At 40.4% G+C, this 11,100-nt stretch overlaps 1 pseudogene; it reads right to left on the minus strand.

The window, feature by feature from the left end:
• The window catches only part of LOC105550173, an 8,463-nt pseudogene extending 6,672 nt beyond the window's left edge, over positions 1-1,791 (minus strand).
• Between the last annotated feature and the right edge of the window lie 9,309 nt (positions 1,792-11,100).

The raw sequence follows: 11,100 nt of genomic DNA on the forward strand, positions 1-11,100 counted from the left end.
GAGGGGAGGGGAGAAGATCACATTAGAGTGAATACCATAATGCTGAACAGTTTAGTCTCTTAAATTAAAAAAAAAAAAGTACAGGTAATTTTACTACAATCACATCTTCAACAAAATTTTATATGAGCCATGGCATGGTGGCTCATATCTGTAATCCAGCCTGTAATCCTTTGGGAGCCTGAGATGGGAGGATCACTTGAGGCCAGGAGTTTGAGATCAGCCTGGGCAACATAGCAAGAACATATCTCTACCAAAAAAAGTTTTTTTTTTAATTAGCCAGACACATGCTTATAGTTCTAGCTACTTGGGAGGCTAAGGCAGAAGGATCCCTTGTGCCCAGGAGTTTGAGGCTGCAGTGAGTGCTGATGGTGCCACTGCACTCCAATCTGGGTGACAGAGCAAGACAAAAATATTGTTACAGGCTGGGCATGGTAGCTCATGCCTGTAATCCTAGCACTTTGGGAGGCCAAGGTGGGTGGATCATGAGGTCAGAAGTTGAGACAATCTGGGCAACACAGTGAAACCGCGTCTTTACTAAAATATAAAAATTAGCTGGGCGTCGCGGCATGAGCCTGTAGTCCCAGCTACTCGGGAGGCTGAGGCAGGAGAATTGCTTGAACCTGGGAGGTGGAGGTTGCAGCGAGCCGAGATCATACCACTGCACTCCAGCGTGGGTGGCAGAGCCAAATTCTGTCTCAAAAAAAAAAAAAAAGTTACAGTATAATTCATATAACCAAACTCCACTTCAAGAAGTTCTGAAAGATTCCAATCATTTTATTATGTTTTCTGCACCAGGAATGTGTTTAATTAATACTGCTCGAAATGTATTAGCCAACAACTTAAGCTTGAAATATTTGGTCAGAAAGAAAATTTTGTTTTAATGTTATTTATGCTATTGTATTTGATCTAAATTATTAGTGTCTGCACAATGGGTTTTTCCCTAGTTGTAGACCACACAAGAGAGTAGAGAGGTCAAAAGCATGGGCTGTAGGGTCAGCCTCTCTGGGTTTATGTCCTGACTCTACCACTTACTAATTATGTAACATTGGGTAAGTGAGTTTATTTCTGAGTGCCTGTTTCTTCATCTTAAAATGGGGGCAATAATAATACCTACCTCCTAGGATGGTTATGTGTATTAGATTAAATATACTTAATTAAATATTCAGTTATTTAATTTAAATTAAATTAAATCATTCCATGTCCACAGATATAAAGTGCCCAATAAGTTTTAAGTATTGTATATGTATGTATGTGTGGCATAGACTCCAAGGAAGAATATAAAAACAGAAACTTTGTCTGTAACAAGCCATACACACACATACACACTCAAAAAAAAAAAAGTTTCAAGACAGTATTTTCCTCTGAGAAGTATACTAGAGGGCTTATCATCATCTTAGGATGTGGAGGGCTAGCAAAGAAGAGAAGCATGTGTAATTTCAAAAAGCACTTGATCAACAATATTATAATTTTATATCTGGGAGAAAGCAACATATTGTTCACATAATGTAAAGAAAGTAAAGCTCAAGAAAATTATTTTAGGTTGTGGTGATACATAAAAGATGCAGTGATTCCCAACAAGGGGCATGCCACTTTAAAGAGCCCCTATCAGAATTCAGGAGTGAGCAGCAGGACAGATGGGATGAGTTACCTTTAACAAAGGGGCTTGCATTGAACAGGCAGTAGGGAAGCACTGCTTCAGAATAAAGCAAAACTGACCAGACTCTCACCGGAAGGAGAACACTTATCAAAGAAAGGAAGTTTCAATTTTAAAAAATCATTATGGCTTTGCATCTTCACCTGTCCTCTTCTCTGCATATGGATTTCCTTTGGCTGTTTGTTTTGGGTTGGGGAAGAATGATTAATCAGAAGCATAGGTATGTATCTTGCTTTTCCTCAGGAGGTGAATTGGAACCCAATCTTCCTTCTTCCCAGGCTTCCGATTTCAATAATGAAATTCCATTATATTGAAAATGATGTAATTCCCTTTAGGATTAGTCGTAATCACTTAACCTATGTGGATATGGTGATAATAAGAACTAAAGAATAGGGAAATTCACAGAAAGGAAAGGACAGCATTTAGATTTACTTTGCTTGCTTTGCTTTGTCTTAATTCAGTTGTACCATGTCCACTAAAAACTTGCCTTATTTCTGATTAGAAAAAAAAGGCAAAATAATATAAATAAATTGCCAAACAGCCTAGAGAACAGTGATCAGGGTTTTTTCTTCTTCCTCCCTTCACCTCCACTCCCCGCCACAACCATTGATCAATTCTCATTATTAGCTCTTAGAAAACCAGACAATCTTTGGGACAAGCCTGGCTTCAAATCAGAGAGTCAATATTCTACTGTAACAATCTGCCAAAAAAAACGCAATTCAGGCACATCTAAAGTGTGTCTCCCTAGAGGAAAGCAAGAAAAACAAGCCATTGAGAGAGGCCTCACTATTTAGTTTGATTCAACCACAGCTGCCTCTGATATTTCTAAGCCAGTCAGAGTTATCATCAGAAAATGCAAGTGAGCAAATGCAGAGTGACAGCAGACCATAGCACAAAGGTTGCCCGGTTCAGGAAGTTTATCCAACTCCCTTCATCATTCTCCCTTCTCACTGTCCCCAACCCCACCTCATATGAAGAGCTGGGTTCATGATGATGAGGACTCACAGGGAAGCAATGTATGAGAAGAGGTGTGGCAGTGCATCACTTTAAAAAAAAAATTTATGAGGAAAGTGGCATCAGCAAGATGGCCAACTAGAAGTTCCTATTGGTCTCCCTACCACAACAAATACAAAACAATGAATAAACAACTACATACATATTGACCAAAATAACTCAAGGAGAGCTCCAGAGAACAATAGCAACAGCAAAAAGCAGCAGAAAACCTGTAGAGCACAGAAATCCAAGATAGCACCATAGGCAAGAGAATACCTTGGGTCTTCCACCCCACACGCCCAGTCAGAATCATCTTGGAACCAGAAGAGACTTCTTTCTACAGGGGTAAAGGTAAGCAAGAGGACTCTAGTAGCCCCCATCACCACTGCAAACACCTGCAGTCTTCACTACTGTAGTCTCCAGCAGTCCTCACAGGATCAAGCCCAACTGAGGGAGCTCCCTGGAGTTCACACACTGAGCTACTCCCAGAGAAAGAGCCAATGCTGTGCCCTGGCCCCATGTGGCCCATGCTGCTATTAATCTGCACCATCTTGGAATGGGAACCACTGATACAGTGTATCCTGTTCTGGGGGTAGGTAGCCATTGCACCTCCTCCACCCCTGAGGCTTTGCTGCCACTTTAACATACCTACCCAGTAATGCACCACCCCCAAGCCAGGGTGTTGTGAAACTACTGTAGCACCTGAGACTTGAGGCACAGGTTCACTTTCCAAGGCCCAAATGGATGCAGTTCTCCCACTCAACCAGGATGTGTTGTTCTGAGGCATACTCCAGCCACTCAGGCCCAGGGGGCTAGAATGTTGCTATGGTTCTGACCCTGGGGGTCAGGGTACAGCATCAGCATGACTCTGGGAAAGAAGGGGTGTTCCAGAGGTTCAGGCCCAGGGAGAAGGGCACAGCTGCAACTTGGGACTGAGAACGAACAGGGCATGGCAGCAGTTCAGACTCTGGAGGTGAGTTACCATGCAGTGGTGACTCTGAACCCTGGGGTGGTAGAACCTGGTAGTAGCCCAGGCTCTGTGGGGCTGAGTGCAGCAACAACAAGGATCCAGGAATGGCAGGCCAGAAGAGAATGGGATGATATTGTCAAAGTGCTGAAAGGAGAAAAAACAAAAACAAAAACAAAAACAAAAACAAAAAACCTGTCAACCAAGAATACTATACCCAGTAAAGTTGTCCCTCAGAAATGAAATGAAAGAGAAATAAAGTCTTTACCAGAGAAGCAAAAACTGAAGGAATTTATCACCACTAGACCTGCCCCCACAAGAAATGCCTAAGGAAGTTCTTCAAGTGGAAATGAAAGGAAAATAATTACTATCATAAATACATATGAAAGTATAACACTCACTGGTAGAGGTAAATACATAGTCAAATCCAGAATACTTTAATACTGTAATGGTTGTGTGTAAATCATACATTTCTCTAGTGTGAAGGTTAAAAGTCAAAACAGTCAAAAATTACTAATACTACAATACATTGTTAAGAAATACACAATATAAAAAGATGTAGGCTGGATGTGGTGACTCACACCTCTAATCCCAGCACTTTGGGAGGCCAAGGTGGGCAGATTACTTGAGGTCGGGAGTTCTAGACCACCCTGGTCAATATGGTGAACCCCGTCTCTACTAAAAAATTTTTTTAAATTAGCCAGGCATGGTGGCACACAGCTGTAATCCCAGCTACTTGGGAGGCTGAGGCAGGAGAATCATTTGAACCCAGGAGGCAGAGGTTGCAGTGAGCCAAGATCATGGCACTGCACTCCAACCTGGGTGACAGAGTGAGACTTTTTCTCAAAAAAAAATTATAAAAAGATGTAAATTGTAATATCAAAAATATAAACTGTGGGTGAAGAGGGTAAAAGTTTAGAGTCTATGTGATGGCAGTTAAGTTATTATCACCTTAAAATAATTTATTATAACTATAAGATGTTTGATGTAAGCATCATGGTAACCACAAAACGAAAACTACAACAAACATACCAATGATAAAGAGAAAGGAATCAAAGCTTAGCATTACAGAAAATTATCAAACCACAAAGGTAGATGAGAGAGGAAGAAAGGAATGAAGGTACTACAAAACAACCAGAAGACAGATAACAAAATGGCAATAGTAAGTCCTTGCCTATCAATAATAACCTTGGATGTAAATGGGTTAAATTCTCCAATCAAAAGACAGAGTGGCTGAATAAATTTTAAAACGAAAATCTACTCATATGCTATCTGCAAGAGGCTCACTTAAGCTTTAAGGACACACAAGCTGAAAGTGAAGGAATGGAAGAAGATATTCCATGCAAATAGTAACCAAAAGATATCAGAGGTGGCTATACTTATATCTAATAAAATAGACTAAAAGTCAAAAACTTTCATAAGGGCCAGGGTCACTGGCTTACACCTGTAATCCTAGGATTTTAGGAAGTCAAGGCGGGGAAGATCACTTGAGGCCAAAAGTTCAAGACCAGTTTGGGCAACATAGCAAGACCTTGTCTCTGCAAAAAAATTTAAAAAGTACCCAGGCATGGTGGTGCACACCTGCAGTCATAGTTACTTGAGAGACTGAAGCGGGAAGATTGCTTGAGCCCAGGAGTTTGAATCTTCCGTGAACTACAATCATACCACTGCACTCCTGGGTAACAGTGCAAGACCCTGTCTCAAAAAAAAAAAAGAAAAAGAAAAAAAAAAGAAAAAAAAACAAAAAAACGTCATCAGAGACAGAGGAAGTCATAATTTAATGATAAAGGGGTCAATTCATTGAGAGGACATAACCATTATAAATATATATGCACCCAACCTTAGAGCACCCAAATACATAAAGTGAATACTAATTAACTTGAAGGGAAAAATAGATAGCAATACCACAACAGGAGAGACTTTAATAATCCACTTTCAACAATGGATAGATCAACCAGACAGAAAATTAATAAGGAAATACTGGACTTGAATTGCACTTTTGACCAAATGGACCTAACAGATATATATGGAACATTACATCCAACAGCAGCAGAATACACATTTTTCTCTAGTGCACATGGAATGTTCTTCAGGATAGACCACATGTTAGGCCACAAAACAAGTGGTAACAGATTTAAGAAAATTGAAATCATATCTAGTACTGTTTCAGACCACAGTGGTATAAAACTAGAAATCAGTAAGAGGAGGAATTTGGAAAATTCATAAATATGTGGAAATTAAACAGCATGCTCATAAACAACCAATGGATCAAAGAAGAAATCAAAAGGGAAATTTGAAAATGTCTTGAGACAAACAAGGGAAACACAACAAACCAAATCCTATATGATATAGCAAACACAGTTCTAAGAGATAAGCTTATAAAGAAGAATCACAAATAAGTAAGACACCTCAATGCATCATAAAAAGAAGAACAAACTAAACTCAAAATTAGCAGGAGGAAGGAAATAGCAAAACTCAGACAAATAAATAGAGAACAGAAAAACCATGTAAAGAATCAATAAAACTAAGAGTTAGGTTTTACAAAAATAAAATCAAACTCTTGGCTAGTATAACAAAGAGAACAAATAAAATCAAAAATGGAAGTGAATAAATTACAACAGATGCTTCAGAAATAAAAAGGATCATAAAGGACTATATGGGCTGGGCACAGTGGCTCACTCCAGTAATCCCAGCACTTTGGGAGGCTGAGACAGGCAGATTGCTTGAGCCCAGGAGTTTGAGACTAGCCTGGGCAACATGGCAAAACCCCATCTCTACTATTATTTTTTTTAAAAAAAATAGCCGGGCATGTGTGCACCTGTAGTCTCAGCTACTTGGGATGCTGAGGTGGAAGGATCACCTGAGCCCAGGAAGTAGAGGCTGCAGGGGGCTGTGATCATGCCACTGCACTCCAGCCTGGGTAACAGAATGAGACCCTGTCTCAAAAAATATATATATGAACAATGATATGCCAACAAATTGTGTAACCTAGAGGACTGGTTAAATTCTTAGGAAAAAAGAAATACCTACCAAGATTGAGTCAGGAGGAAATAGAAAGCCTGAACCGACCAATAACAAATAAAGACAATAAAGAGGTAATCAGAAACCTCCCAACAGGCCAGGCACAGTGGCTCACGTCTGTAATCCCAACACTTTGGGAGGCTGAAGTGGAAGGATTCTTTGAGCCGAGGAGTTCAAGACCAGTCTGGGCAACACAGTGGAACCCTATCTCTACAAAACAAAAAATTAGCCAGGCATGGTGGCATGTTCCTAATAGTAGACGTAGCTACTGGGGAGGCTGAGGCTAGAGGATTGCTTGAGCCTGGGAAGTTGAGGCTGCAATGAGCCATGATGGCACCACTGCACTCCACACTCCAGCCTGGGTAGCAGAGTGAGACCCTGTCTAAAAAACAATAAAAATAAAAACTCAAAAAAAAATCTCCCAACAAAGAAAAGCCCACGACCAGATGTTTCACAGCTGAAGTCTACCAAAACATTCAGAGAATAATTAATAGCAATACCTACTAAAGTCTTCCAAGGCTGGGCACGGTGGCTCACACCTATAATCCTAGCACTTTGGGAGGCCAAGGCGGGTGGATCACCTGAGGTTAGGAGTTCAAGACCAGCCTGGTCAACATGGTGAAACCCCGTCTCTACTAAAATACAAAAATCAGCCGGGCATGATGGCTGGTGCCTGTAATCCCAGCTACTCGGGAGGCTGAGACAGGAGAATCGCTTGAACCCAGGAGACGGTGGTTGCAGTGAGCTGAGATCGCACCACTCCTCCAGCCTGGGCGGCTGAGCGAGACTCCATCTCAAAAAAAAGAAAAAGTCTTAAAGTCTTCCAAAAGTAGAGTTAGAAGAAATACTTCCAAACACGTTTTATGAGGCCAACATTACCTTCATATCTAAGCCAGACAAAGACACTATAAATAAAGAAAATTATAGGCCAGTCTCTCTGATGGACATTGATGCAAAAACCCTTAACAAAATATTAGCAAATTGAATTGAATCGAACAACATATCAAAAAGATTATACATCCTGACCAAGTAGGATTTATCCCTGGCAAGCAAGGCTGATTTAATGTATGCAAATCAATATGATATACCACATTAACAAAATAAAAGATTAAAACCATGTGATCATCTCAACTGACGCAGAAAAGCATTTTGCAAAGTCTAATATCCTTTCTTGATAAAAACTCTTTATCATTTAGGTATAGAGGAAAAGGTACTCAACATAATAAAGGCCATTTATGAAAAACCCACAGCTAACACCATAGTCAGTGAGGAAAAACTGAATGCTTTCCCCTAAGATTCAGTACAAGGCAAGAATGCCCACTCTCACCACTTCTACTCAACATTGTACTGGAAGTAGTAGCAAGAACAATCAGATAAGAAAAAGAAATAAAAGGCATACAAATCAGAAGTGAAAAAGTAGAATTATCTCTATTTGCAGATGACAATATCCTATATGTAAAAAACTCCAAAGATTCCAAAAAAACCTTTTAGAATACCTGAACTCAGTAAATTTGTTGAATACAAAATCAACTTACAAAAATCAGTAGCATCTTAATACACAAGTAATGACCTAACTGAAAAAGAAATTGAGACAACAATCCCATTTATGATAGCATCAAAAAATAAAACAACATATTCAGGTATAAACTTTTAAAAAGAGGTGAAAGATCTGCACACCAAAAACCACAGAACATTGATGAAAGAAATTGAAGATGACAAAAATATATGGAAAAGTATCCCATGCCCATTCAGCAGAATAATTAAATCAAATTAAATTAAATTATTGTTAAAATGTCCATACAGCCCAAGGCAATATACAGATTCAACACCATCTCTATCAAAATCCCAACAGCATTCACAGAAATAGAAGAACCAAGCCTAAAAATTGTATGGAAATATAAAAGAACTTGAATAGCTAAAACAATTCTGAGAAAGAAAAAGTTGGAGGCATCACAATATGATTTTAAATTATATTGCAAAGCTATAGTAACCAAAAGAGTTTGGGCCATGTGCGGTATGGCTCACGCCTATAATCCCAGCACTTTGGGAGGCTGAGGCAGGAGGATCACTTGAGTCCAGGAGTTCAAGACCAGCCTGGGCCACACAGTGAGACACTATCTCTACAAAAAAAAATTCTTAATTAGCTGGGCATGGTGGCATGTGCCTATAGTCCTAGCTACTCAGGAGGCTGAGGTGAGAGGATCTCTTGATCTCTGGAAGGAAGTGGAGGCTGCAGTGAGCTGGGAGGAATCACCACTGCATTCCAGCCTCAGCAACAGAGCAAGACCCTGTCTCATAATAATAATAATTATTATTATTATTATTATTTACTCATTCATTCATTTTCCAACCTGCTTATTCTAGTTCAGGGTCATGGCTGGCCAGAGCTTATCCAAGCAGCTCAGGGCACAAAGCAGAAACCCACCCTGGACGGGACACCATTCCATCACAGGGCACACTCACACACCCACACTCACTCAGACTGGAACCATTTAGACATGCCAGTTCACCTAAAATGCGTGTCTTTGGAATGTGGGAGGAAATTGGAGTATCTGGAGAAAATTCATGCAGACAAGGGGAAAACGTGCAAACTCCACACAGACAGTGGCCCCAGCTGGGAATCCATTTATTTTTCTCATCGATGTTATAACCAAATAACATTATTGGAGGTGCTGCTATACTAATCAAAAGCAGAATGAGATAGAAATAATCTTGGAGAGATCAACTGGTGAGAAGCTGAGGTGAATGGAAAATAAATGGCTTATTCAGATATTGTTAAAAAGTTAAAAATCCTGGAAGCTAAGATATGAGGACATAAAGGCATAGAATGATACAATGGACTTTGGGGACTTGAGGGGGGAGAGGAAAGGGGTAAAAGACTGGGTACAGTGTACATTGCTCGAATGATGGGCTCACCAAAGTCTCAGAAATCACCACTAAATAACTTGTTTATATAACCAAACACTACCTGTTCCCCAAAAAATACTATTGAAATAAAAAACAAACAAACAAAAAACAAATGGCAAACAGGCTTATGAAAAGGTGCTTAACATCACTTATCAGAGTAATACAAATCAAAACTACAATGAGATAGCATCTCACCCCAGTTAAAGTGGCTTCTATCCAAAAAACGGGCAATAACAAATGCTGGCAATGATATGGAGAAAAGGGAACCCTTGTACACTGTTGGTGGGAATGTAAATTAGTACAACCACTATGGAGAACAGCTTGGAGGTTCCTCAAAAAATTCAAAATAGGACTGCCATATGATTTAGACTGGTTATATATCCAAAGGAAATTAAACCTGTATGTCCAAGAGATATCTGCATTCCCATGTTTGTTGCAACTCTGTTCACAATTGCCAAGATTTGGAAGCAACCTAAGCGTCCATCAACAGATGAATAGATTTTTTAAAGGTGGTACTTATACACAATGGAGCACTGTTCAGCCATAAAAAAGAATGAGATCCAGTCATTTACAATAACTGGATGGAAATGGAGGACACTATGTTAAGTGACACTAACCATGCACAGAAAGACAAACATTGCATGTTCTCATTTATTTATGGGATCTAAAAATCAAAATTATTGAACTCGTGGACATATAGAGTAGAAGGATGGTTACCAGAGGCTGGGAAGGGTCATGGGGTATTGGGGGGGAAATGGAGATGGTTAATAGATACAAAAAAAATAGACAGAATGAATAAAATCTTATTATTTGATAGCACAATAGGGTGACTATAGTCAAAATAACAATTGTACTTTTTTTTTTTTTGAGACGTAATCTCACTCTGTTGCCCAGGATGGAGTGTAGAGGCGCAATGTCGGCTCACTGCAACCTCCACCCCCCAGGTTCAAGCAATTCTCATAACTCAGCCTCCCGAGTAGCTGGGATTGCCCACACCTGCCACCAAACCTGGATTATATTTTGTATTTTTAGTAGATATGGGGTTTCACCATGTTGGCCAGGCTGGTCTCAAACTCCTGACCTCAAATGATCCACCTGCCTTGGCCTCCCGAACTGCTGGGATTACAGGCATGAGCCACTGCACCCAGCCTTAATTGTACATTTTTAAATAATTTAAAGAGTATAATTGGAGGCCGGGAGTGGTGGCTCATGCCTGTAATCCCAGCACTTTGGGAGGCCGAGGTGGTGGATCACCTGAGGTCAGGAGTTCGAAACCAGCCTGACCAACGTGGTGAAACCCCGTCTCTACTAAAAATACATAAATTAGCCGGGTGGTAGCAGGTATCTGTAATCCCAGCTACTCGAAAGGCTGAGGCAGGAGAATCACTTGAACCCGGGAAGTGGAGGTTGCAGTGAGCTGAGATCACACCATTGCACTCCTGCCTAGGCAACAAGAGTAAAACTCCTGGCCGGGCGTGGTGGCTCACGCCTGTAATCCCAGCACTTTGGGAGGCCGAGACGGGCGGATCACGAGGTCAGGAGATCGAGACCATCCTGG

This window comes from Mandrillus leucophaeus, unplaced genomic scaffold (genome assembly GCF_000951045.1).
Source record: "Mandrillus leucophaeus isolate KB7577 unplaced genomic scaffold, Mleu.le_1.0 Scaffold467, whole genome shotgun sequence".
Taxonomy (NCBI): Eukaryota; Metazoa; Chordata; class Mammalia; order Primates; family Cercopithecidae; genus Mandrillus; species Mandrillus leucophaeus.